This window comes from Mixophyes fleayi, chromosome 1, assembly GCF_038048845.1.
Source record: "Mixophyes fleayi isolate aMixFle1 chromosome 1, aMixFle1.hap1, whole genome shotgun sequence".
In the NCBI taxonomy this organism is placed as follows: domain Eukaryota; kingdom Metazoa; phylum Chordata; class Amphibia; order Anura; family Limnodynastidae; genus Mixophyes; species Mixophyes fleayi.
The window spans coordinates 387,379,751-387,407,058 of NC_134402.1; the positions used below are offsets into that span (position 1 = coordinate 387,379,751).

At 38.4% G+C, this 27,308-nt stretch overlaps 1 protein-coding gene across 3 annotated transcripts in view; it reads left to right on the top strand.

The window, feature by feature from the left end:
- The window catches only part of XRCC4 (X-ray repair cross complementing 4), a 253,481-nt gene that overhangs the window by 106,758 nt on the left and 119,415 nt on the right, over positions 1-27,308 (top strand). The gene's annotated exons all lie outside the window — the stretch shown is intronic.

Sequence of the window (27,308 nt, forward strand, 5' to 3'; positions counted from 1 at the left end):
ACATAAAAATGCAGAACATGTGATGGTCATGCAGAGCCCTACTTGCAAATTGCATTGAAATTGTCTCAAATCATACAAAAGTAAGCACATAAAACACATAGTGGCAGGTGGCCACAAGTAAAGGTTCGCCTATCGCCAACCACTGTCCTAAGTGACCAAATGCATAAAATGATGCTACACTGCTGTGACTTGCTATATTAGTTTCAAATTAGGTTCTGAAGGTATAATTTAATCACATTGTGCATGCCCAGCTACCATGACAAGGTGACCTAATTCAGATGTGTATATACAAAAGCAGCCTTTTCTGAAAATGGAATTTTACCTTCTCTTTCTGATGTTTACCTATGATATAATGTTAGGAACTTTGGGCCTGATTCATTAAGTAAAATATAATAAGTTTTCTTACTCAAGTTTTCTGGACAAAACTATGTTGCAATGCAAGGGGTGCAAATGAGTTTATTATTTTTCACATAAGAAAAATATTGGCTGTTTTTCATGTAGCACACAAAGGGGTATATTTACTAAACTGCGGGTTTGTTAAAGTGGAGATGTTGCCTATATCAACCAATCAGATTCTAGCTGTCATTTATTTAGTGCATTCTACAAAATGACAGCTAGAATCTGATTGTTTGCTATAGGCAACATCTCCACTTTATCAAACTCGCAGTTTAATAAATATATCTCAAATACTCAATAGCTTATTTGTACACTGAAATTGAAAGTCGATTTAGGAGGTGCCCTACCCCAAATATAAATCTGCCATCACATTTTAAATTTACCACCCCCTCCAATGCAACATGGTTTTGCCTTACTTGCTTACTTTTCCTTAACTTTCCGTAATGAATCAAGTCCTTTGTTACGTTCTTCTCTGATTAAAAGCACCTGTAGGTTGGTGGGTTGAGAAGTACTGGGTCAAAATGAAGGTAGTCAGAACCTTCAAAGCAAACGCAGTTAGAGAGCGGGTTGGTCCACACACTGTAATTCATTAAATGTATAGAAAGGTTAATGTGTTGTTACTGGCTGTATAAAATACAAACCAAAGTGCAGGAACACACTTTAAACCACTGATGGGCAACAGGCAGTCCAGCAAGCCTACACCCTTTGCCCCAAGCTTCAGCTTTATGCCCCTATTCTGTCTGCTATTGAATAAATCTGGGTCCTCAGATGAAGTTCACCTTCACATACAACACAGCTAGATCACAGCTGTTGCTTCCACATCCCGCAGTCTCATCCTCGTACTGAGATCAGAGGAGTAGAGAGGGAGAGCAGTGCAGTCAGCACCAGATGAACATCCTGTTATCTTTGCAGGAAAGACCCGAATCCTGATTGACTGACAAAATAAGCACACTTTGTGGGCAGGCTGGTATTAATTAATGGTCATTAATTGTTAATGGGCAGGGAGGGATCCCTGGAAGCATGAGTGCGTGTCCGGGAAGGTCTGAGCGACGTGGGGCATTCTGAAAACGAGTTCTGCAATAAATATGAAGCAGTTTATGCACAGTGGTGTCTTTTCGTATAATGTATTGTTTTAACTTATTACTGAAATTAAGGGTAATATGCGGCCCTTTTGAAGGATAAAATTCTCACCCGGCAGTGAAATAAGTAGCTGGTTAGGGAGCCCTCATCAATGTAGACAGCCCCATGTAACTTTTATTTACCTTATCGAAATAGGTATTTTCTTGAGAGGCAGCAGAGGAGTTGTAACAGCGTGATTTAAAGGTCCAGTTCCAGTAAACGGCAACAAATTATATAAAACCCAAAAGATTATATCGCCGATATGAGCTAGGCATCCCTCTGGGGGTGTGGTTATGTCCCCATAGTGGCACAGCCACGCCCCATCGAGATGTGGCCGAGACCCCTGTCCCATTACCGGGGACTTGCATGTTGGCGAGATATTCTGTATGGGCAGTGTATCACCTTCCCATAATAATAGTGAATGAGTGTGTATGACCAGAGTACCAGCTTTCTATAATAATAGTGAATGAGTGTGTATGACCAGTATAACACCTTCCAATAATAATAGTGAATCAGTGTGTATGGGCAGTATAACACCTTACCATTATAATAGTGAATGAGTGTGTATAGGCGAAACCTCCCTGTTCCAAAAACTACATTATTGGTTTAGAGAGCCATGAATGAGGTCACCTTGTTGCAGTAGATGTGCATCCACAACCTGATCCATATATTTATTACATAGCTTATATTGCAGAGTTTATTATACATAAATGTCCTCCTGTGCTTAGCACGGTATGTTCTTGTATGTCGTCTTAAACTGTGCTCCTACACTTTGGTACACATTTTATATTGCCGGTCACATCATTGAGGCATCCTTCCGTACATTTGATGCATTCAGGTGTGCAAACCAAACCTCTCTGTTTATGCCGGATGCTCGATTATTTAGTTTTGTGCTAATTTTGAAGTGCAATATTATTTAGAGTGTGCAAAATGTTTGAATTAAGTTGTGTACCGTAAATACATTTTCTAAAGGTAACAAGTACTACATCTTATTGTTTAATTCTCGCAGATGTAGCTACTTCAAGTCTGTCAGGACCACCCCAGTGAAAGGTCGATCAGCTTGCTAAATTGGCAGCTTGGGAGATTTTAAAGGAAGTATGGCATAATGCTGGGGCCATAAATAAACAGAGTATAAAGGAGCACCGGTGATTATGTTGAAGCAGTATGTGAACTAGGGAACACACTGGGAGAATTTGTAAAGGGACAAAAAGTTAAATAAAATAAACAGTTCAGTGAGTGAGGTGACAGAGGTACATTGTTTTTTATTAGGTCAATATCCACAGCACATAAGGTTGATTGGGCAATAGCATCCTAATGCGCATAATTATTTTCTTTTATTAGGTAATATGACTTTCAATTGTTTATCTTAGTATTTTTACGAATCAGGAATGATGTTTCATTTGCTTATTTAAATGACACAATAAAAAGCAATTTGTGCTTTGAAACAAACTGGCTGTTATTAATATTCCTATAAATAAGTACATAAACATATAAATCCATTTGACATTTAGAACAGTTAAGTATCTCTCTGCGCAGTACACAAGTTTATCTTCTTCTATAAATGGTGCACCACAGAATACACACCTACTTCTAACCAACAAAAGAAAGTATTGCTACAAGGGGCATTCTTGGGCTACAATTAATAAAACTACAATTTTATTGGTATGCATTACAATCAACGCATTCTATACATAGAGAGAGAAAGAGAGTCTTGTATATAGACAGCGCTGACCACCAGATTCAAATAATTTAATTCAAATGTTGATGCATAACTTGCTAAATTCTTTTTTTTTGTTTGTTGTAATTAAAACCATTTGCAGCCAAATCCGTTTTGTTTTTTTACCCACTTGTGCATGTCCCTTTCTTTTTTTTTTTTAGAAATTGTCCGCATTTTTCTCTAATCTCCAATTCTAAATATTAATGTTTATATCTGTTTCCCAGAGCACACTTTTTCCTGACATTTAAAATCTCTGCTGTGTTCAGGAGACTGGGAGAAGAAAAGCAACCAATACTTTTACTGGGGACAGTATCTCGTTGGACTCTAGCAGTCTTCTATGAGCTCTGTTTGACTTTGGAGTTAAAGAATTGCAATCTGCGGCTGCAACTACTCTGTTTGAGCAGTGATTAGTTATTGCTTACATGGAGCTCTGCTTTGTATACTGGTCTTCATAGTGGGCTCTGATTTCTATACCCTACTTGCTCACTCTCCCGGAAGACTTACAAATGTGTAATTGAGTACAGTTTGGAATATCTTGAAGTATGCATAAAATTTGATTTTAGATAGAGGTTTGAATGGCATACATATAGCTTTTAAGTGAATTTTTACGAATATTAATCTGAGTTTTAATACCCGCTCACTGATTGGCCGACCAGCATATAAGAACGACACTGAGGGCATGCTTGTTTAAGATCCAGGACGTCGGGTCGAAACGCATTGGTGAAGAGTGGTTTGAGGTTTTGGCTTGCCCACCCTGCTGAATAACACGACTAATCGGCAGTACACAACCCAAGACTTCTTTAACATTTAGAGGCTGATTTCTCCACATTATTCCGGTAGGAGTGTACATGCTACCTCTTGTTAGAGGACTCCATTTTTTAGTGCTTTTTGTCCAGAATTTTTTTTGTGTGTAAAGAAATAAAAGATGATTGTTCAAGGTATTATGCCAGATCTCTTTATGCTTTGCATTTTTATGTGCAACTACATCTTAAAAGCAATAAAGCGTAGAGAGAATCCTGAGAAGGTGTAATCATCACAATTGAAGATGCTCCACTATTCTTGATTGAACATATTGAGGGCAATTTAAAGGGGCGAGAGCCCTGCTATATGTGATTGCCATTAAATTTTTCACTCGGTGTTTTAATTTGTTCATACATCATCAGCACACAGAGTTTTCAACCAGCTATTGCAATAAGGGTTACTGGTGCTTTAGTGTGTTTTTTTAAACTAGCTACACCATTGTGTTTCTCTTTGTTTTTTTCTTTCCTATATATGCCATCACGCCATTGGAGACCTACATGTGGAGTGACAGCTTCATTTTCACAATGACTGTTGATAAACTTGTTGTTATACTAAGACAAGATGGGTGACTTTCTTTTATGATTTGTTTTTTGTTCATTACTTCATCGGGACTATTTAACTATGAACTATGAATATATGTATCTTTTTTTTATTGAGTTCTTCAGCTAGTGATAGGGATCGATGGTATGCGCCTGTGATATACATACTCTTCTGTTACAGAATGATTCCCCTGTTATCTCAGCTGTATCTTAAATCACGTTCATTCTTATAAATCCTCCGAACAGTTTGAATTTACTCAATGATAGTCTTACGTTTTTTTTTACAACGTTTGCAGCTTATAGTTCTGCTTGGTGCCCTTTAATGTTCATATTCAGTTACGAGTGGAATTTTGCTGCACAACGTAGCAGTGGGTCATTTACGTCTTCATCATCAATGGCTGAATGTGAGCAATAAAATGGATCCCATCTGTGGACTGTTAGCAATTAAATAGCCTCTGTGTGGTAGGTGTACTGCAGCATTTGTTTTACTTGGAGTTAAGCAACTGCTACTTAATGCTATGTGAACAAAGACTGGCAGTATTAGGCATTATACGTTATATCTGTACATCAACATTACTTAAGCTGTGGAAGACGATCTACTAAACATCACTTATTTATAATTGGTACATTGATTTTCTTTCAACGTATTACTTGATGAGATATTTTTCATAGTATCCCACATTTGTAGACAGAATGTCTCAGCTACATTTTGTCTGTGTTTCAGTATTGTACTTCTCTCCTCCATATAGGGAGCCTGCAAGAGCAAAGAAGATTTTTAAAATTGTTTTTAAATTTGGCTAGTGAAGTGTTATACTGGTAAGTTAGCTGAGGACTACATCCTGAAAACATATCCTTATACCTGGTGGGCACGTATGTCATCACTTATAGTTGGAGAGTAGTGGTGCTACTTGTGTCACATGACTTGTTGTAAATCCATTCTGGGATGGAATATATACCAGTCAGGAGGGGTAAAAGACTTCTGGATATGAGGATCACTTCATACAGTAGTGACGCTCTATAAATAAATGGTGATGATGATGCAGGAAAATTTGGAAACTTTGCTTCAAATTGAAAGTTATGTTTTATGAATGATGTACCAACTACTGCAAAATAAAAGCATTTTGGAAGTTACTTTGGAGATATACCTATCTATCTATCTGTACCTAAAGATATATATATATATATATATATATATATATATATATATATATATATATATATATATATATATATATATATATATATATATATATACACACTGTGGTCAAAATGGGCTGGTATATGGTTGTATGTCATACTGCCACAATTTCTACTGCTTTGATTGAAAAACTATCAAATTTTATTCGCTTACTGACAATTCAAAATTTTCACACAGTGTGTGTCTATAATATATATACACATACACACAGTGGTTGCAGTGGAAATGTAGAAGTGGCGGTAGAAAAATCTAATAGGAATCTAAGTGAATGGAATTCTATAGTTTTACAGTGAAGGCAGTAGGAGAAGTGGCTGTATGGCATACCACTGTATACACCCCCACTGTCCACTGTGTATGTATATATGTGTGTGTATGTATATATGTGTGTATATGTGTGTGTGTCAATAAGCCTTGGGCACCCATGACCCTGTCGCCAGCTCATCGGTTGTCCTTCCTTGGGCCACTTATGGTGGGTTCTAACCACTGCATACCAGGAACACCCCACAAGACCTGTCGTTTTGGAGATGCTCTGACCCAGTCATCTAGCCGTCACAATCTGACTCTTGTCAAAATCGCTCAGATCCTTACGCTTGCCCCCATTTTTCCTGCTTCCAACACATCAACTTCAAGAACTGACTGTTCACTTGCTGCCTTGACAGGTGTCATTGTAACGAGATAATCATTATCATTGTTATTCACTGCACTTGTTAGTGGGTTTAATGTTGTGGCTGATCGGTGTATTGCATACATATACATTTATTTTTATATATATATATATATATATATATATATATATATATATATATATATATATATATATATATATATAATGTGCATATAATTTTCAGAGGCAGATGTAATGTCACACTCATATGTCATGGTTCTAAGGCCCAGGACACATGGTTGACCACTGCAGTGCATTCAAATCAACGCTACAAGTTGTAAGATCAGCAAATTATGGTGCTAACCTAAGTTCTTCACACACAAAACTTTTTCAGGCTACAGTCTGGTCCTACCTGTGACACAACAAGATCTCTGAGACTCTAAGTTTATGGATTGTTCTGTAGATTACAGAGAAGCACATTTACACAGACAACTTTGAAGCCGCAATTCGCCTTTATATTCATTGGGTTTTGCAGTGAAAAGAATTGCAATGTTGGGAAATATTTAATTTACCTAACAAATGTGTGTTGTGTGAACAGGACAGTGTAATGTAGTTCTATAATACAAATCCATTATAATTTGTTGATGCTGCAGTTCTATTGAATATACCTTTGCAACTTTGGCATACAAAGAGTTTAAGTTAGTGGGCTCTCTTCCCCACACATTTGTGGTACATTATAGAAAGGAAATAGAGTTCAAGGTTTTTTCTTTGCTTGATTTGAACACATTAAAATATCTCTGTAAAGCTTTAGAAATGTAATCTTGATTTATATAGGTTTTTAGCAGTAATATTTAATCCTTAATGAATATACATTGAAATATTGGACTTTACATTCTGCATGAGTGTCCAGCCTTGGTTCATGGCAGTTCTCAGCACTGCTTGCATGTAAATCACTTTCCAATTCTACTTCAGGAGACACGTTTAATGGGCTCTATAGTATTGCAGCATGGAAAGACACACAATCACATTTACATGTCCTGCAAAATGACTATCACATGTCCGTGCTTTCAAGATGAATGATGCGGTTTAAATAATTTACTCTCTGCCCTCAGTTATATTACTTGGTTAAATGGCAGCATTATATATTTCCACCTTGTTGTGAAACAAAACGCATTATTTTAGAAGGGAGAACATGAGCATGCATAAAATAAGGGTAATTTACTTGGAGTAAGAGCTGGCAACACTTCAATATCAACACTTCTAGTTATATCAGTTTAATTTTCCCCTTTTGGATATTCAAACAGACTCATGAATAACTGTCTCTGCATAAATCTGAATAAAGTACATATTCAACGTTGCGAAGACTCCCATCTCTTTGTGTGTGAGCTTACTAAACACATATTTTACAGCAAACACAAGCTTCAGACAATTCAGAATATACAGTACTAGATGACATCCGTGACCACTGATATGAAAATCACTAGTTTATATTGTTAGGTTATGTGTGTAATACTGACATTTGTATTTTCAGAGTCTCGGCAGGTAAAACCATCTTTCTCCTGGTGTGCCCACCTGTTTGTCTCTACACCCATTGTGCGGCACTGCAGACCGTTTGTGGCGCCTTACAAAAAAAATAATAATTGGGCATTGGTCCATTCGTTCTCGCCAACGGACCATTACCGATTAACACCTTGAATTATATTGTATATGCCATTGTAAAGCAATGTGTGTCCCACGAGGGGAAAACACTGTATAAATGTCATTGAGCCTACTAGCCCTCAGGCCAGGCCTCACTACTGTATATGTAATGTACATGTAAATGTGCTACAAATCTATTGACCTTATTTGATTCAACCTTCCCCAGTACGCACAGGCTGCGTCACAGACCCAAACCTTCAGTTGCATGAAAACGTTACACCTATGGTTTGATGCTTATTGTCAAAACATGTACACCAAAATGTTTTACAAGGCAAATAAATGTCAGTGTACAATTAAAACTCTCATAAGATATAGAGAGTGGGACAATTTGTGTTCTCTCCCTAAGATGCTTATATAATTAACGGCTTCACGAGGTGGAGTCTTTAAGCAGTTGCAAGAACAGTAGAACGAATACAAGCAAACAGTCCATGGTTTGTTCGCATTAAATCCACGGTATTACTCATTCTGGAAAATTGTTTGTAGTGCACACTTTGGTAACACTTTTATTTTTCCTCAGTCTAGGCATTATCTCATGCTTATTCACATGGGCATACAGCTTAGTTTCCAAGCAAAGAAAAAAAAAATGTCAGCTAACAATTCCCATTAACCCTCTACATGCTTAAACTGGCAAGTTTAAAGATGTGGAAATGCATGGCTGTACAGATCAGAGTTTGTCTCAAATACAAATATCATCCCAATATAAAGCGCACAAGGGAAGTTAGTTGCCAAAACAAGCTAAATTGAAATTATTTGGATTTGAGTTACAAGATGTTTTTGTTTCTGTGAATCATTAAGTGTACTCATTGCCTACACACAGTGGGGGCTGCCATTTTCTGACAGGAGAATACAGCCTAGGAACTCACTATGGCTCCTCTGAGACATAAGGCACAAAAGCAGAATCTTATGATACAAAGCCTATTACAAGTTATTAGTGAATCCAAAAAGCTGCTTGTCAGGAATAATGGTTTGGTCCACAAAATCTCCTCTATGTGTTTGGTGATGGGTACAGTTCATGAGTTTTTATTAAGATATACTGCCTTATTTCTGTGACAGGGCATAACATATGTAATAGTCCAACGCTCTACCTATTGTCCCACATCTGTCTCCTGTCCCTCGTACGTCCCGTCACGTTTTGCGCTGCTCTCTGTGTGAGTCCCCATTGCATTACTCACACTCATCTCTGCTGCTGTTTGTTACTTGCATCTATTTGTTACTTGCTGTATCCGGCGCTATGGAATCTGTGGCGCCTTATAAATAATAATAATAGTCTAACTCCACTATGGTAGATTATGAGGAGACTTATAAGATAATTTATATTATAATATAAAAGCTATTAATTTTTCTAAAGTTATTTTATGCTCATACAGCTCTGATATTACATTAAAGAGTGAAATCAGTTCCATTAAATGATGTGTAATTCATTAAGCTGTACATTAAAAAATGTAGGTATCACTCGCTTGATAATCATAAAAAAGTGTGAAAGAACATTTATAAACTTCACCATTCAATGTCACAGACGAGATCTCTGGGAGTATGAATGCAGCCATTACAACCAGAGGGACTGTGTGAAAGGAAAATGTGACTGAGGTTTTGAAAAAACGCTGAAATAATGTTTAGTAAGTCCCATTATGAATACCTGACGCCCCCTTAGTGTTTGTTTGTTTGCTGAAGTAACAAACTCAGAAAAGGCAAACCATTCATTTCACACTTTAGCCATACCTCCCAACTATCCCGATTCCAGCGGGACAGTCCCGAATTAGGTACCGGGGTGAGCTGGTGCCGTGGCAAGTGAACGGTGATTTCTGGGGATAGGAGGGGTGTTTAAGAACGTATGGCACACCACCTGATTTTGTATTTTTGCCTATTGCACTGTGAACATGCCTCCCTAACGTGACACAGACACGCCTCCCTAACGTGACACAGACACGCCTCCCTAACGTGACACAGACACGCCTCCCTAACGTGACACAGACACGCCTCCCTAACGTGACACAGACACGCCTCCCTAACGTGACACAGACACGCCTCCCTAACGTGACACAGACACGCCTCCCTAACGTGACACAGACACGCCTCCCTAACGTGACACAGACACGCCTCCCTAACGTGACACAGACACGCCTCCCTAACGTGACACAGACGCGCCCCTTTTGGAGTTGTGTCCCAATTTGGATATTCCCAATGTTGGAGGTAGGCTTTAACAACTACTTTCACAACATCTTCAACTGCTGTTGAATGGACTACTGAACAAATCACACAGTGACATAATTGTCCCCAATGTTTTTTGTATTCAATGCGGATGAAGAAAGTTATTAAAAATGATGACAAAATGTAGTGCCCTGCTTTGTAGACAGAGTGACCATTATTCAATCATCAGGAGTGGTTATTTTGCTTTTTTTTTTGCTTGTCTTTACTGCACTGGACTATATAAAATGTGCAAGTGTGTAGATAGGAGCCAATGAGCAATGAACTTTAATCTATCAAGTGCAGTTGAGACAGTAAAATAGTCTCATTGGTTGCTATAGGTTAGCACCAAGGTTAGTCATTTGTACATGCTCCTATCTCATGCTTGGTATAAACATTCTGCTATACGAGGTACAACATCAGTCGATGCACATTTGGATTTAGGGATAAACATGCCTACAGCAGCAAATAACGGCACTGTGTAATAGTTGGCATGTCACATACAAAATTACTCCATCTGGGAATATTCATTATGGCCTTTAAAATCATTACACACTTATAAATACAGACCTGGAATTATGCAATATGCTTTTTTATATACCAAAGTAGAAAACAATTTAGTACATACTTGCCAAAATTCCCAATTGGAAAATGCAGGCCAATACATCATTCCACACCCAGTTCCTCCTAAAATACGCCAACCTTGGCATCCACATTTTCTTCAACTAACAATCAGGACTGTTTACAGGTATATGAAAATGTTTTATATGTACCTTTATATAAATCATACTTATTGAGTTCAGTGGACAGTATCTTGAAGGCTCACAGCCTAGCAAATCCATTCCAACTAGCCGGTTTTCTCTGAAAAAGAAATCAAAACTATTACCCCATTTGTATGTATATGGAGTTTTTCAATGTTGTAATATAAAACGTTATAAAAGCATAATCCATATATACATTTTTGCAATAGTTTTTGAAAGATTTTTCCCACCTATCCACCAGCATGGGTTCAATGTAATTGTACTAATTTTATTCTACTTTAGAGGTAGACAACCTGGGTGTCTACAACTACTATGGGACTAAACGTCTCAGCATAACCTGACAGGGTGAAACCAGGTGTTGTATTGGGTGGCCTAACCTAGTTTATTACATCATATAAATCAAATTTCCAATAATACTTTCATCATTTGTAGTGAAATGTAGTGATATTACTGATTATATAATAATAACAATACGTTTATTGTTGTAACTTTGTACTGTTCAATTACTGTTTTAAATACCTTACTATGTAAAAATGTCTATGCAATATCTTAAGTCTGTAAATGTGGTTATAGTGATGTAGTAGTACCTTGCTGTGCAGCTCCCCTACTGAGTTTTCTAGCATAATGAAATACTTGTCAGTTTCCTTGTGAAGGTAGTGTACAGAGGGTCTTCTCTAGGGGTTACACCCCTGTGGATTTCCTAGACCTTTCCCCCTTACTGGGTGGGCTTAAATGTAACATTGTTAAAATAATCCTAGTTATTGGCTTGAAAAATGCTGCTTCCTTACGTGGTGGGCGGCAATTAGCGATGATTCCAGATATTATAAAAGAAGGCTTAACATGTTCTTTGTTTCTAGGATAATACTTGTAAAGCAGAAAAAGTGTTCTGAATTGCCTGGTGCATCTATCCATCACACATTCGTTCTTGCTTACTAGAATACGTTGCATTTGCATCTGTTGGACAGTTCTCTTTATTGGAGTAGGATTCCGTAGTGTGACAGAGAACATGCCAAGTTAACTGAACCATCTGTGCCTGCTTTTTACTGTGTAATAGAGGAACAAGCCAGATATCTAAAGAAGCCCAGCCAAACTTTTTATTTTATTGATTCAACCCCCTCCCTACCAAACTGACAGAATTGCAATGTCCCCATGTTTGGGTCCCCTGCGGTTCCTGAGAAACCCTCTCCTGCTTGACAGCCGTCAGTTTAGGAGCTTTGAGACATTGGCAGTGAGTGATGTCGGACCCTGGGGAAGTGACAGTTATTGGAGAAGGTGGGGTTTGTTCTGTTTATTGCAGGTCGACATGCACTATTGTACTTTTACCTCTACTGTCTATTTAATTGTATATAATTGTATTGTTGCTTGTTAGTTGAGTTATGCAGGCCCATTTGGAAATGCATTTCCTGAAATATATTTGCTTAAATAATTGACTTCAAGGATCCTGAACATTGGGATCCCTTCGGTTCCTTTATTTGGAGGGATGGTAGATCTGATAAATACAAACAGATTGGGTTGAACTTTACAGGGCGCTGCACACAGACCCCAGTGATGGCAGGCGAGTTCACTGGGGGGAGGAGACATTAGGAGAGAAAAGGCGTGGGCCTCATGATAGTTTTGTGCACAGACACATAACCAACTGGTAGTTGCCGGAGCTTAGCTACCAAAGCACCACCGCTGGCTATGGAAGGCTTATGTGGGGGGCCGAGTCTATAAGACTGTGGTTTCTCTGCGATTTTCATGGTGTGGCCATTTTGCAAGCTGGAACCCGGTAGGTAGGTGAGTGATCCCAGGTCCCCAGGAACAGAACAAAGGGGGTGCACAGCGCATGTGGCTGTGGCACATTAATTACCTTATTAGAAAGTAGTCAAGAGCCCCAGTTGTAAGGAGGGGCACCAGAGGGGTGGTTCCTATAGGTTTGGGTGCCCCCAAAATGTTGAGTTGTGGTGTTTAATGACAGAGGGAGAGAGCGTCATCAACTGGGGGCCCCAGAAGAGGGATTCCCACCTTCAGGGGTTCCCCAACAACAACAACAACAGACAGCTACTAGTACCACAGGGAAAAGTCAGTGAAAGAGGAAGAAGAGCCCCTTCTGTTTCTTACTCCCATAGAGAGAGCCCCTTTGGAAAGTGCCCCTATACCGAGGTGGTGGGTTTGCTTTACTGTGCAGCATGGCGTGACAGGATGGACCGCCTATGCCATAAGTTATATATAATGTTTATATATATTTATACTATAAGTTATTTATAAATATATATATAATATTTATATATATTTATACTATAAGTTATTTATAAATGATCTAGTCACATATGGCTGCTGGAATAGTACATGGAAATTGCTTGGTAGAAGAGTCCCTAGATGAATGGATGTTTGTATCTCACAAAAGGAGAGTCCCTGAATATTGGGATGGAGGTATCAGAGAAGGTGTGAGATAACTGACCATGTGCTTGCAGATCTAGTGAGCAGAGCAAGGCTTAATATCTGTCAGTAACTTGGTATTCCTGTGCTAAAGTACTGGGCAGTAGACGTGAGGGGACTGTGTAGTGGAGTATAACTTTGCTGGAGGAGTTTGACATTTGTGTATCTATAGACCATTGCAAACTTTACGCTTGTGTGCTGGAGGAGAAGGCATTTAAATATAGTTTTATGTTAATCACAAGACATGTCCAGGGAAACACTAGTGTTAAACCACCAAGTATTCAGAGTGTTCCTCTGGTTTTTGATTGCCTGTACCCAGCAGCTAGCGGGGGCAAAGGACTACATATGGTCATCAGACCAGGCCACCTGAGTGACTTTCACAGAATTCGAAAACCGATATACAAATCAGGATGTCTCAGGAAAACATCATGAAACCTGGCTGAATTTACACATTGTTACTCTGGATATATTCCCAAAGTTTTCCTGAGCCCGTGTGATACATAAGGACAGTACAAGCATTTACAGTCAATGTGGCCCTAAACATGACATCATCATCATCAGTTATTTATATAGCGCCACTGATTCTGCAGCGCTGTACAGAGAACTCATTCACATCAGTCCTTGCCCCATTGGCGCTTACAATCTAAATTCCCTAACATACACACACAGACAGGGAGAGAGAGAGAGACTAGGGTCAATTTTGATAGCAGCCAATTAACCTACCAGTATGTGTTTGGAGTGTGGGAGGAAACCCACGTAAAACTAATGGAGAACATACAAACTCCACACAGATAAAGCCATGGTCGGGAATCGAACCCGTGACCCCAGTGCTGTGAGACAGAAGTGCTAACCACTAAGCCACTGTGCTGCACCTTTTTTTTGTGTAAACATAACTTTTGCATCATTTTTAAAATGTAACATTTGAACAGGGAAGTTTTTGTGTATTAAAATAGCCACAGCTTTTTTTTGTGACATGTCTGTCAATATATATCTTGAAATACCTACCCTCTTAACTGTTCATACAATTTTCATTGCACTATCCTGGAATCAAGGTAGAGTTTACCATCCATATCCCTAAAGATTTGTGAATGTTTACTCGAAAATGATGGAACATAGACATCTAAAAGAACCATTGACATGCCCTAGGTATTTTATGTTTTTCTTTTCATTTTTTAAGCTAGGAATCCTCATATTACCAAGGAATATACAACCACAATACTGTAATTAATACACCGGGACAATAGATGGAGGACACACAGGAAGGATTTTTACAGTCCGAAAGTGAAAATCACTGTGGTTCTGTTTAATGTGTTTTACTTTCTATAGTTGTATGATAAAGGTTTACTTATACTTCCTACAGCTTATAATAGTTAATCATAAAATCTCCAACTGCTGTTTATAGTTGCTATGGTGGACTTCCGCTTATTGGCTCTTTGGTTATCTATATAGAAACTTCTAGAAAACAGTTGCACATGGAAGAATATCTCCAAAAGTGTCTTTGACAAAGTATTTTTCAGTTTTTGCTGAGGTCCTGAGAGACGGAACGGTTTCTCTTAATAGTCCTCGTCCACACTGGTCAACAAAAGGGGGGGTCTGAAGGGTGGGAAAGATATAGCACTATTGTGGAAGCAGGTGGTTCTTCTATTTGCAGCACCGCGGGTTGGTCCTTCCACTCTGGAAGTCCGGAAGCCTAGCTTTTGGAGAGTAAATGCAGAAATGTTCCTGGCATGGTATCCGGCATCACACTCCTTGTTCTTTTCTCTCTAGTGGAAGCAAGCAACTTGTCTTACAGAGTCTGTCCAGCTGTCACAGCATTGACCTTTACCATACTAGCTATGAGGAGGTGTTGCCAGTCATCCTGTAGGTTTCTTAGCAGAACCGTAAATATAATCTAAACACTGCAATTTGTTTCTAATAAATAATGTTCAATTATATTTAATTTTACACTAAAAAATTGTTCTCCTTTAATGAGACAGCTTGTCTGCAATTACAGTTTACAGTCCTTTCTGCCAGTACACAATTCCGCAGCTCCTGGCAGCAAATATAGTCTTGCTTTCCACATTTTGCCAGTAAATAATATAAACTACTAGTGCTTCTGTATTTCCATGACAATGTAACACTCGACTAGAGTGGTTGCACACCACACCTATGGACGTCATGGTTACTCTTGCACAATTTCCCTTGAGATAATGGTGGCTTAGCATAAAAAAAAAAAAATCAAGAGCTCTCGTTGACTGATTAAGGAACTAAGAAATCTTAATGTTTTCCAGACTGAAATCTGTTAGAATAATAGTTTCACTGTGTGACTAGCAGAATGTTAGCATTGCTTAATGGCTCAATCATTGTTTATTTGTTTAACCCCCAAGTAGTCCTGTGATGGTCAGTGTCGACTTTTCTGTGTATATTTTTGTTTATAATAATTATCATTACTTTTTTGGTTTGCTCATAGTGTTTATGTTAAGCAGCAATAGAAAGAATTAGAAGGCGTAGGTTCCTACCTATAAGTATATAATTGCGCCCATGTGCATTCTGACACTTGTAGTTCCACAACTGTGCACTATAACTGTAGCCCACATCATGAAATAATGTTGTCGCTGTCATAAATAAACTGTTGCTGCCTCCATTAGCAGTCAAGTAGTATTGCCCCATAATATATTTATAAAAAAATAACATTGCTTCGTTCCTGCTTAATGTGCCCCCCTAATACATTCCTAAAATAAGTTGCACAAGTATCAATTATTTTTGCCCCCTTAATAAATAACTATTGTCTCATAATTAATAAGTATATTGTGCCTCCTATTATGTTCTGAATGCCCAGATAACGCAAACATCATACTGTGTTTGACCTATTCCGACTCTCATAACCACCTCGTTTTTTCTTGCGTTAATTTTTCCAGTGGTTTTTCTTTTGGTGGTTTTGCCTAAACCCAGTGGCAGATCCGGGGGGATTTGCTGGGGAGGCGGCAGCAGTGGCAACTTACTATACTGATGTTCCCGCCGGCTGATAGACAGAAAAAGAATCCTGTCTGGCCGCTCTCATTGTGTTTTAACACAATCAGCGTGGCCGAGCTACATTATCGGCTTACCTGTCAGTCACTGGAAACATCAGTATAGTGAGCTGCCACTGGAAGCCCCATGCTTCTGTTAGGGAAAAATGGGACAGGGCAAAAATACATCCCCCCGCCCCTTAAAAAAAATTCTAGAACTAGTGGTGTGTAGTGTTAGTACATTCCCCCCTCCCCAATAGTAGTGTGTTGTGTTAGTACAACACCCCCACCACAATAATATTGGAGTGGGATGTTATACTAACACAACACACTAATAGTGTGTTGTGTTAGTACAACACCCCCACCCCAATAATAGTGTTTAATGTAATACATGCAACAACTCACTAATCTAGATCTTACGATCATTTTTTCTGTAGTTGTTTTAGAACTGAAGTTCCTAACCTATGTGGAGGCAGGCACACCTTTGATTCTCAAAATATGTTCTCGCACCCCCTTGAAAAGTACGTTCAGATTTTTATATCAAGGAAACATAAATTTATTGTAAAATATTTTACATACATGTTTTTTAACATTTAAACATTAACCCAATTCTCAATTACTAATTTGTTCTTGGTTATTATTAATGTCATTGAAGCAGGCACAAGCATGTCACTTGTATTTTGGCAGTTCCTGGTCCTAGTTTTATATGCAGAAGTGATGAAAATCCTATCTCGCATAGGTAGGTGTTTGTTCAGTAGGGTCTCTGTCATCTCGCACCAATCATTTTGGACAACTGTTGAACTAATTACTTACCGTATTTCCCCATGTATAAGACGCACCTTTTTCCCAAAAATTTTGGGTCCAAAACCTGGGTGCGTCTTATACAGGGGTAGCGTTACAGGGGCAGCGGGGGGGTGATCCCCAGGAGGAGGGGGACAGGCAGCGTGTCAGCGGGGATGCAGCAGGCAGAGTGTCAGCGGGGATCCAGCAGGCGGGGACAGGCAGCGTGTCAGCGGGGATGCAGTAGCCAGCAGGCAGAGTGTCAGCGGGGATCCAGCAGGCAAGGACAGGCAGAGATTGTCAGCGGGGATCCAGGAGGAGGGGGACAGAGGCACAGTGGCAGCGATTGCAGGGAGAGTGTGCTGCCCGGCTGCTCTGATCACTATCAGAGCAGCCGGCCATTACACTCTCCCTGCCTTTTTTGACAGCTACCGTAATATTTTTTTTTCAAAATTTCGGGGCCAAAAGTAAGGTGCGCCTTATACATGGGGAAATACGGTATATGATCTACACGTTAAAAATTACTTTCTGTAAAAAATCTATTGTGACAACTACCACCCCTAAGAATGTTTTCTTGCACACCCAGGGATGCAAGCACTGAGAGAGCATATTGGAAGGTCATGATTTACTTTATACTGCATAAAGTACATGGTTTATATTGAGACATTGTCTAAAAGAGGTTTATATGAGATGACTTTGATGCTTGTTCAAAGGTGGCATATGCAGCAAACACAGCCTTAACTATACACCTGAAATTGGAACCCAATGTATATATTTATTGCCTAAGGGAATTCTGACTACAGAATTAAATAAGTTAAATTTGTAAAGAAGTTTCACTTACAGCGTATATGTGCAGCGCTGCTGTTTTAAGTATTTGACTTCAGAGGTTTATACATTGAAATACTATATTCTCTGTGTGAACCAGTACTAAATTCCCCCCTGTTCCACTAGTACTTTGATACAATCTTTCTGTGTAATAATTGAGTGAGACAAGCTAGCTATGTAGATATATTTGCGCTGGAAAAATCACAGGGAGATGTCATCTAATTCTCATGCTTTTTAAAATCCAATTTTGCTATTTGTCAGAATGTCTCCAAAGGGATTAGACAGGTTTTTCTAGCTTATGAGCTTCTGTTAGGTTTTAATTCAACAGCATACATATTTCAGAACGCACTTTGGGAACACAGATGGTAATTCACTAGAACACCTTCTAGCAAGTATGGAACCTGCAGTACGAGTGACAGTGTGTTTTACACGTGGTATATAGTGACAGACCCAGCACATTTATAAGACGTCTACAGCCACTGAGTCACATGTCTAATGCGTTATGCAGCATTTCATTTCCAAGAGGCCAGCATAGTCTTTCAGCCAAAGGGTGGACTCCCTGGGATCTGCCAGTAGCTGGATTACATGTTACCATTGCTAATAAATCAACATGGAAAATGGATTTGTTGTCTGCCAAGAGAAAACACTTTTTGTCAAAGTAAGAATGCTTGTTGTTAGAAGGGACTTATCTAAAGAAATAATAATAGAACCGTGTCGTTAATTATGTTTTTTATTTTCTTATTTCATGTTCCTGACTTGTTTGATAAGCAGACACATACTGTACATATAAAATTGTCATTCCTTAGTGCTATAATGCTTTAATTGCCAATTTGCAGTAAATATTAGACATGATTCCTGTCATGATTTTTCTGGCTAACTCGGTACTGCAATAATAATAAAAGCATTTTTTTTGCTACACATTATGTTTATGACATAATAGTTAAGAAAATAAAATATATTTATCTGGTCATGATTACTCCCAATGATATGAGTTGTGTTTTATGTTATTATGACAGCCCTGTGTGGGGTTTTCCATGCTGATGTGTAACCATCTGCCTGGTGTCTGTGTCCTGTCACACTGTTGGGTTATTTATATTTCAGATAGGCCTGGGACTGGCTACAGGATCTATAGATAAGATGAGCAGGCCAGATAAGGTTTTATGGCACCATCCAGCTACTGTTGGACAGAGAACTATGTGCTCATCCCAGGGCCTTCTAGAAGGGAAGGCGCATTACAATACATGTTTTAGAGGACTTCTGTAAATATTTGTGATCAGTGCAACAAGCTACATCCAATGTGTTAACTATAACTACCAGCCTGATGTGGAACATAGACAATATCACACTTTACATCTGACATTCACCGTAACATTTTTTTTATGGAAAATGTAAGGAAATGTAAAGTAAACATTATGAACCCTACACACTGACCGTAAGTAAGTGGATCAATGTTTGATATGAAATCAGAGAAAAAACAAGCCCGCGCTTGGTATATCCCACCTTGTATATGGTACCAGCTGCTTGGCAATAAGCCCGCGCTCGGTATATCCCATATTGCATATGGTACCAGCTGCATGGCAATATAAATGCCCATATATATGTATAGAAAACAAAAAGACAGTTGTCAGCGCTTATCCTTTACACTGCATATCTGTGTGTGTCTAGCAAAATGAATTTATGAGATATTAGTTCATATTTTGATCAAAACATTTAAGCCTGCATCCCAGCGTAAAGGGCATCCCAGCGTAAAGGGCACCTCATTTCATGCAGGTCCTACACTGACCTATATGCTTTAAACACCATTAAAATGCAGTTAAATGTTTGATATTCGTTTCAGTAAAACATTGCGAAACACACTCAGGCTATTAGATAGATACTTGGTACTAGTGCAGAATCATTATTTGTGCCTGGAAGGCTGTACACTGTAAGATTTGGGCAGCTTCTTGCCAACTTTTTGCTGATTAACCCTAGCGAAAATATTTCACAGCGAGATACAATCTGTTTTATTCTTGTTTATTTTAACAAACTTGTTTGCAAATGTATTTTTGTATGTCATTTTATCAATTTATAAAATAGACACTGTGACTTTCTTCATCAGGATGGATAGTGAATCGTCATGTTATACCTCTCCCCCTTTACTTACCCTGCGTTGACTGTAGCACAGGATTAATAGTGAATCCTCATGTTGTACCTCTCCCCCTTTACTTACCCTGTGCTGACTGTAGCACAGAATGGATAGTAAATCGTCATGTTGTACTGCTCCCCCTATACTTACCCTGCGCTGACTGTAGCACAGGATTGATAGTGAATCCTCATGTTGTACCTCTCCCCCTTTACTTACCTTGCGCTGACTGTAGCACAGGATGGATAGTGAATCGTCATGTTGTACTATTCCCACTTTACTTCCCTGAGCTGATTGTAGCACAGGATGGATAGTGAATCATCATGTTGTACCTCTCCCCCTATACTTACCCTGAGCTGACTATAGCACAGGATGGATAGTGAATCGTCATATTGTACTGCTCCCCCTTTACTTACCCTGAGCAGGGCCGTCTCTTCCATTGGGCACAATGGGCAGGGGCCCTGTGGGCCAGGGGGCCCGTCAGAGGCAGCGCTAAAAAAAAAATCCTGCAAAAAAAATAAAAATAAAAAACTTACCTTGCGGTCAGCTGGCGATCCGGCTCCTTCTCTGGTCTCCTCCTCCGTGCGGCGCTCGCAGTGGATGTTGGGCGTGATGTCATCACGCCCGCCTGACATCCATTGCAGAGCGCAACACGGAGGAGTACCCTACTGCCTGCTGATCAAAGTTGTTTTCGCTCTGCAGTGACTTGAAAGAAGAGTGAAGAGGATTGCATTGGAGAATAAGTTAAGTTAAGGGGTTTTTGTTTTTTTTTAATTATTTCAAGGGACGCTGACGGCTGACCAGTATGTGGTGTGTAAAAAAAAGAAAAGCTCTATATATATATATATATATATATATATATATATATATATATATATATATATATATATATATATATATATATATATATATATGGGCCCCGGTGCACTGCTTTGCTCGGGGGCCCATAATGTTGTTAAGAGGGCCCTGACCCTGAGCTGATTGTAGCACAGAGTGGATAGTGAATCATCATGTTGTACTGCTCCCTCTGTATTTACCCTGAGCTGACTGTAGTACATAGGGATGGGTTCTACAATTCGCCATGTTCTTACCCTTATGCTGCACTTTGTACATGTAGCTCATAGTATTGTGTGTTTTCCAGTTGATGTGTAATGGACGTAAGTGGGTACAATCTTGGGACCTCCTTACTTGATGACTAGGGGTACTAAAAGTTAGTATTGTCATGTATGGTACAACAGTTTGGGTAAATGCACAGGATAAACAGCACTAATGAGCTTGGTTGACAATTGACTGCAAGTGTAACAAACGAAATTAAACTTATGTAGGTCTAACCTGGCCATTTAAGTGTGGAGTAAAAATGAATAAAAAAAACTGTGTATTTTTCAGGTTCTCAATGGAGATGGACATGTTGCATTGGTGTACAGTCAGTAAGGGAATTTTATCTAGTGGATTATCTTTATATAGTCTGTATATATACAGCTGTCCGTGATCACCAGACTTTGTGTAACTTATGGGAACAGATTACTTGGACATAAGATAAATTGTTGGATATACAATTCTTACATACATACTGCTGATATTTTCTATTCCTACTTAAGGAGATGCGTTTAGCATTCGTCCTTTAACATACTAAACAATTCTTCCTTGTTCTCTACTTTTCAAAATATTTAAAATTGTTTCTGGCTAATACGGAAAGTAAAGCTAGATAATAGAATTGTTCGGACATATATACTCTTTTAAAACAACTTTGGGTATCACAGTTTAATGGTTATTTCCTTTTCCAAGAAGTCTGTCACCAACTTATTTTCTTGGAAAGTTTTATATGTGATTTCTTTTTCCCCCCAAAGGGTTTATGACCTCTGTTTCTTTAATACAATATCCTGCTTTTCTCCTAATGTTCTAAACAGTACTGCTTTATACTCCCTGACACGGATAGAAGTGTTTTCATGGACAAAATGCGATGGTAAATCAACATTTATTTCAGAATGCAACTTAGTTTCATTATAGATTTTTTTGTTTATGAATTGCAATATTTGGTTGTTCTCTTAATAAGCTGCGATACAATTACTTACCACGTTACATCAATTTTATGCAATCTGCCACTGGACGGTTGTGATGCACTCCGTGATGATGTAACTTCTCATTTTTATTTGCGCCCTCTAGAGGCATGCAGGAAAATGTGTAACGCAGTGTTTGAAGAATGACGTTCAGGATGGATTGCAGAGGGGAAAGGCTGGTTTGAGGAAGACAAGTGAAGTAATCAGATTAGTAACAACAGTCAAGACAAGAGACAGTGAATGAGTAGACCAGGGTTTTGGTAACTTCATGAGTGAGGACAGGGCATATTTTGTCAGTGTTGCACAGGAGGAGACAATAAGAAAGGGAATGTGGTTGTTAAGAGAGGGCGGAGCCAATGTCAACATCAATTTATGATGCGCAAAACAGCTGCTTCGTGGAAAACCAGCTTTGGACTCTGTACTCCTCGAATTGTGCAGGTGTGACTAGATCAGATCTCTGCCAGTGAGTTTGTACCATATGTGGCCAGCATTACTTTGTTATATTACCCAGGGCCAGGACATATTCCATTATAATCTTGAAGCTAGCAAGTTTGCAGCCGTATAATGTTAATGGATATTGTGTAACCAGAAGGTACATTTGCTCATTTGCAAAACCAGTAACAGTCGGATAATGGTCTAATCTGTAGATCCCAGGAATTGCCACAGGTAAGTAGGTGTCAAAGCAGGATCTTGAAGCTATGATGTTTTATTAGCTCAAGTGACCTAATAAGGAGAGTAACACTAGTTTGTGGTACTAGTGATCTCCAGAAAGGTACAGATGGAATAACACTACATTACATGGTCAAACAGTCTGCTTTTTATACAGATTTGCACAGATACCCTGGCAGGAGGTAATCCAGCCTCCTGCCCCTCTAGCCAATCCAGGTGCTTCATGCAGTCTGCACATATATCAGCCTAGAGAGGTCAAACACCTATTTACATTGCTGCTAGTAGCACCACAATGTCTGAGGTTTTATATTGAATATTTGCCATCAAGATATAGCATTTTCTCTTGCTTTTAACACAATTTAACTTGCAAAATTTTGAATAATCTGTGATCACAGGCATCCTGAGTCTTACACACATGGGCAGTCTACCAACAAGGCTAATTACCCCTCCCGTGCTTTCAGACTCAGCAGACGTGTTGGTCACTCAGCAATGAAAATAATTGTAATTAACCTGTCACCAGACAGTTGCAAAAACACATCCCCTCCACACATATGCTTACTTGGGATAACTTACAAAACACAAACATGACATACTGTCTCAGAAATCAGTACATTTCTAATACACAGTATCAAAATTCAGTAAATTTCCATATAAATTGTGCACTGCACTAATAATTTCAATATATTTATACAATAAGTTATTTATTAGTGATCCAGCCACAGTTATTAATACACAAATGACAACTAGAATGAAGCACTGGGAGTGGGGTCACTACTAACATTGCAGGGGGTGTGATGACTACAGAGCCCAGAGGTGCATAGTGGCTTTAGCCAGCATTAACCCTGCTAAAGCGGTAATTTAACCATAGCCTGCACCCACTATCCTCTCCTATCAGCACAGACCTGTCCAGGTTGAGAAGCGCAGACTGGGTACCATGACAAGTGTAGACTGGCAGCACTAGGCCCACATATAGGGCCCAATGATAATGTGTTTTCCTCAATCGATGGGTAAACTGCAATGGGCACCTTCAATTTGCGAATGGCAGCAAAGACCGAGTCTGAGTTTTACAACTGGTTGATGTGTAAGTTTGAATTTTTAATTGTAAGCTGTGTGCACTTCCAGATACAAATACACATAGGGGAGATTCAATTTAGCGTAATTTGTCCCTGGAACATCCACAGAGACACATCGCCGATGTTATGGCAGTAATTTACGCTCATTTATCCTCTCACCCCGTAGAGGTGCACAGAGCGACTTGTGCAGGTGGACATCACCAGTAATTGAATCTCCTCCATAATGTAGATGTAAGCTAAGTACAGTAGTATAATAAGCTGAGAATATTAGCATATTTGCACCAAGAGCACATTTGCTGCTGTTATATCTCATAAATGTGGCACAGTTCCATCTCCGATGATAGAAAATCCAAGGAAAATGGATACATATAGATGCACATAGATGTATATGACAAAAACAGATAAGTAGACAGACATGCATTTTTCTTTGGTGTACTCATTATAAAGTACTCCTACTTTTTACAAATATGATACGTTTTCATTTTGCAATGTTACTGTTCCTACAATTTTTCTGCTACTCTATTTACTAATATTTTCTTTTACTAGTATTAAAATGTTGGGCAGAACAATATACATAAGCAAAGTTGTAAAATAACAGTTCAACAAACTCCTCTAACAGATATCAGAAACATCACAGGCATATATGATTTGCTACAAGGAGTGGATGTGTTGCTAGGAGAATGGATCTGTTGCTATTGTGGGTGATATATTTATACAGGTGGTGAGGATATGTTGGGGGCGTGATGTTACAGGGGGAAGGAAGTATGTTACTACAGAAGTGATGGAGGGGAATGGGATGCCGATTTGACTCCCTCCCTATTGGTCCCACAACCACCCTTAAAATAGCCATACCCTAATTTGTGGCACATTGGTGGTGCACACTCTTCTGTCCCCATGGATGAGATACCAAGAGTTCACAATGAACATGTTGGTGTAGACTGTAAATAATAGAAGCCATTTGTGAATGAATTGTCTTATTGTTATATTCTTACCATTTATGTTAATGCTGCTCATTTTCTATCTACCAGTGAAACATTTTTGTTTTGCACGACATGTTCTTATGTCAGAACGTAGTGAGTGCCCATGTACTGGGGCAGTCAGATGTTTACTCATATATTGTTTGGATTTTCTTTAAGTATATGCCAACACACCTCAACGTGACACATTATCCTTTTTTAAACTTCTAAATATTTATATTATTCAAAGTAGAAGATAGTGTATGACTATACTCTTATTTGCATCAAAAGGGAGGTTTTATGTTGGACTTTTTTTTCTTTACTTCTGCAACACTTTTTCTAACTGAGATTATACTTTAAGAGCAATAACAAGCAAGGTGTTCAAGCTTTGTGATTTTTTTTATGTTGTCCTGGCAATTGTCTAAAAGGGCATTTGTTCAGTTAAGTGCATTGGACTTTAGCTACGAATTAAATATATTTTCAAAAATTATGGGGAGGCTGTGTTTTGCTCATTAGCTGCACAATTTGATATACATATTAGTGTTCATTGGAGTGCTCATAATTGGTCCATATTCAAATGTAAAAAAGTAACCTGGTACACCCTACGTTCAGTAGAGGAGCTTCTAAATCATAAAAAGTTTATTTTTAGGCATTTTTTTTAAGCCAATTGTTAGTGTGATATCAGCTATTTGTTGATTTTTCATTCATTTACTTTAAAAATGTTTGATATGGTTTCAAAATATTTATTTTTGTCTCTTTCCCTTACCAGCTTTTTAGTAAACAAATTTTATATTTTAAAACGCACACATGCAAACAATCAAAACAACTTAAATTTTTCTAGGTATTTTCAGATTTACCCCTTTCCATTATTCGTGTTACACCACGACACAGATCCCTATAACACCATAAATAGCACAGTCTAATTGACCATTGAATCTGATTTGCTAATGGGATTACTGAAGATTCCATCATTGTGTTCTGCCAGGCTGCATACCCCCGATGCTATGTCACTATTAGTTCATATAGCCACCACAGGACATGTCATTTCCTACTCTCACTCATACACAGATCAGACATGTCTGGAGTTATTAGACATTTAATCCTTCACTTAATTTGTGAGATTAGAAATAACCGCTTATCTGTCCTCATGTATTTACACAGCTAATTTGTCTTAAACCAGCGTGTGGCATGGATTGTTTTTATCCATCTTGAATGAGTGTGTCATGCAGGTGTTGAAAACCAGTTTCCTCTCCGCAAATGGTCATCTTTGGTAAAGCCGTTGGATTAATGATAAGACTGTACATTGTCACTCATGTAATTTACACCTGGACTGACACCATCATTTTACATATTTAGCTGCGGAAACCTGTTTAACCGGAAATGGTTCATAAAAACTGAATTTCCATCATTCAGTAGCATAACTTTAATACAGTATTTCCTGCAAACATTTACATTTCAACAGAATTTGTTACATATGAAGGTATTTAACGTTGTAATGAAATCATGTTTTTTTTTGTTATTTCAAGATAACTAATTTTATGTCACAGAGAATTTCTCTGTTTGAATGTTGTTGTCTGTAGATTTGGAAAGTCATATAATGCCAAAACTATATATCAAATAACAATATAGCAAACAATGTGTGCATTGTATCTTTTAATATATTTATTAAATCTTCAAACCACAAATTATTATATTACATCCTGTAAGTTAGTTTGTAGTGTTATCAGAAGTTAAAAAATGAATGGAGTATATTTTATCCAACTAATACTAGAGACAGGACATTGAATTGCCTAACGCTACGATAATTCAAACACCTATGACACTGCAGGCATGATATTGCTTAATCATATGAAAGTTCCTGGTAATGAAATGCCATGGAAAAGTCGATATAACATTAATGAAATCTAGCAGTGAATTATAGGGGACTATCAAGATATGATATTGCCTGATGATCATATTATTGAAATACTATATTTCTAAGTCTTGTTACATATGAGACTCTGAGGATCAGTCACATGAGGGACTAGTGAGGCAATTTTTATTGCACATTTAACACAGATAGTAAAATATACGATATACTAACTTGACATAAAAAAATATTCAGTGTCTGATGAAAACATACTTTATCCTTACATGCTACTCTATAACTTATTTTTCACCATTTAATATTGTAGGCTAATTCTACCCAAAACTATGATTCACATTTTTAAGGAAACTCAAAAAAGAAAAATTATATTGCCTAATTGAAATTCTTATGGTGTATACTACAGCTTACTGTCTACTTGAAATAGAACTTCTGCCTGAAATTGGCACTTGAAGACTCAGGGGTATATTTACTAATTTGCGGGTTTGAAAAAGTGGAGATGTTGCCTATAGCAACCAATCAGATTCTAGTTATCATTTA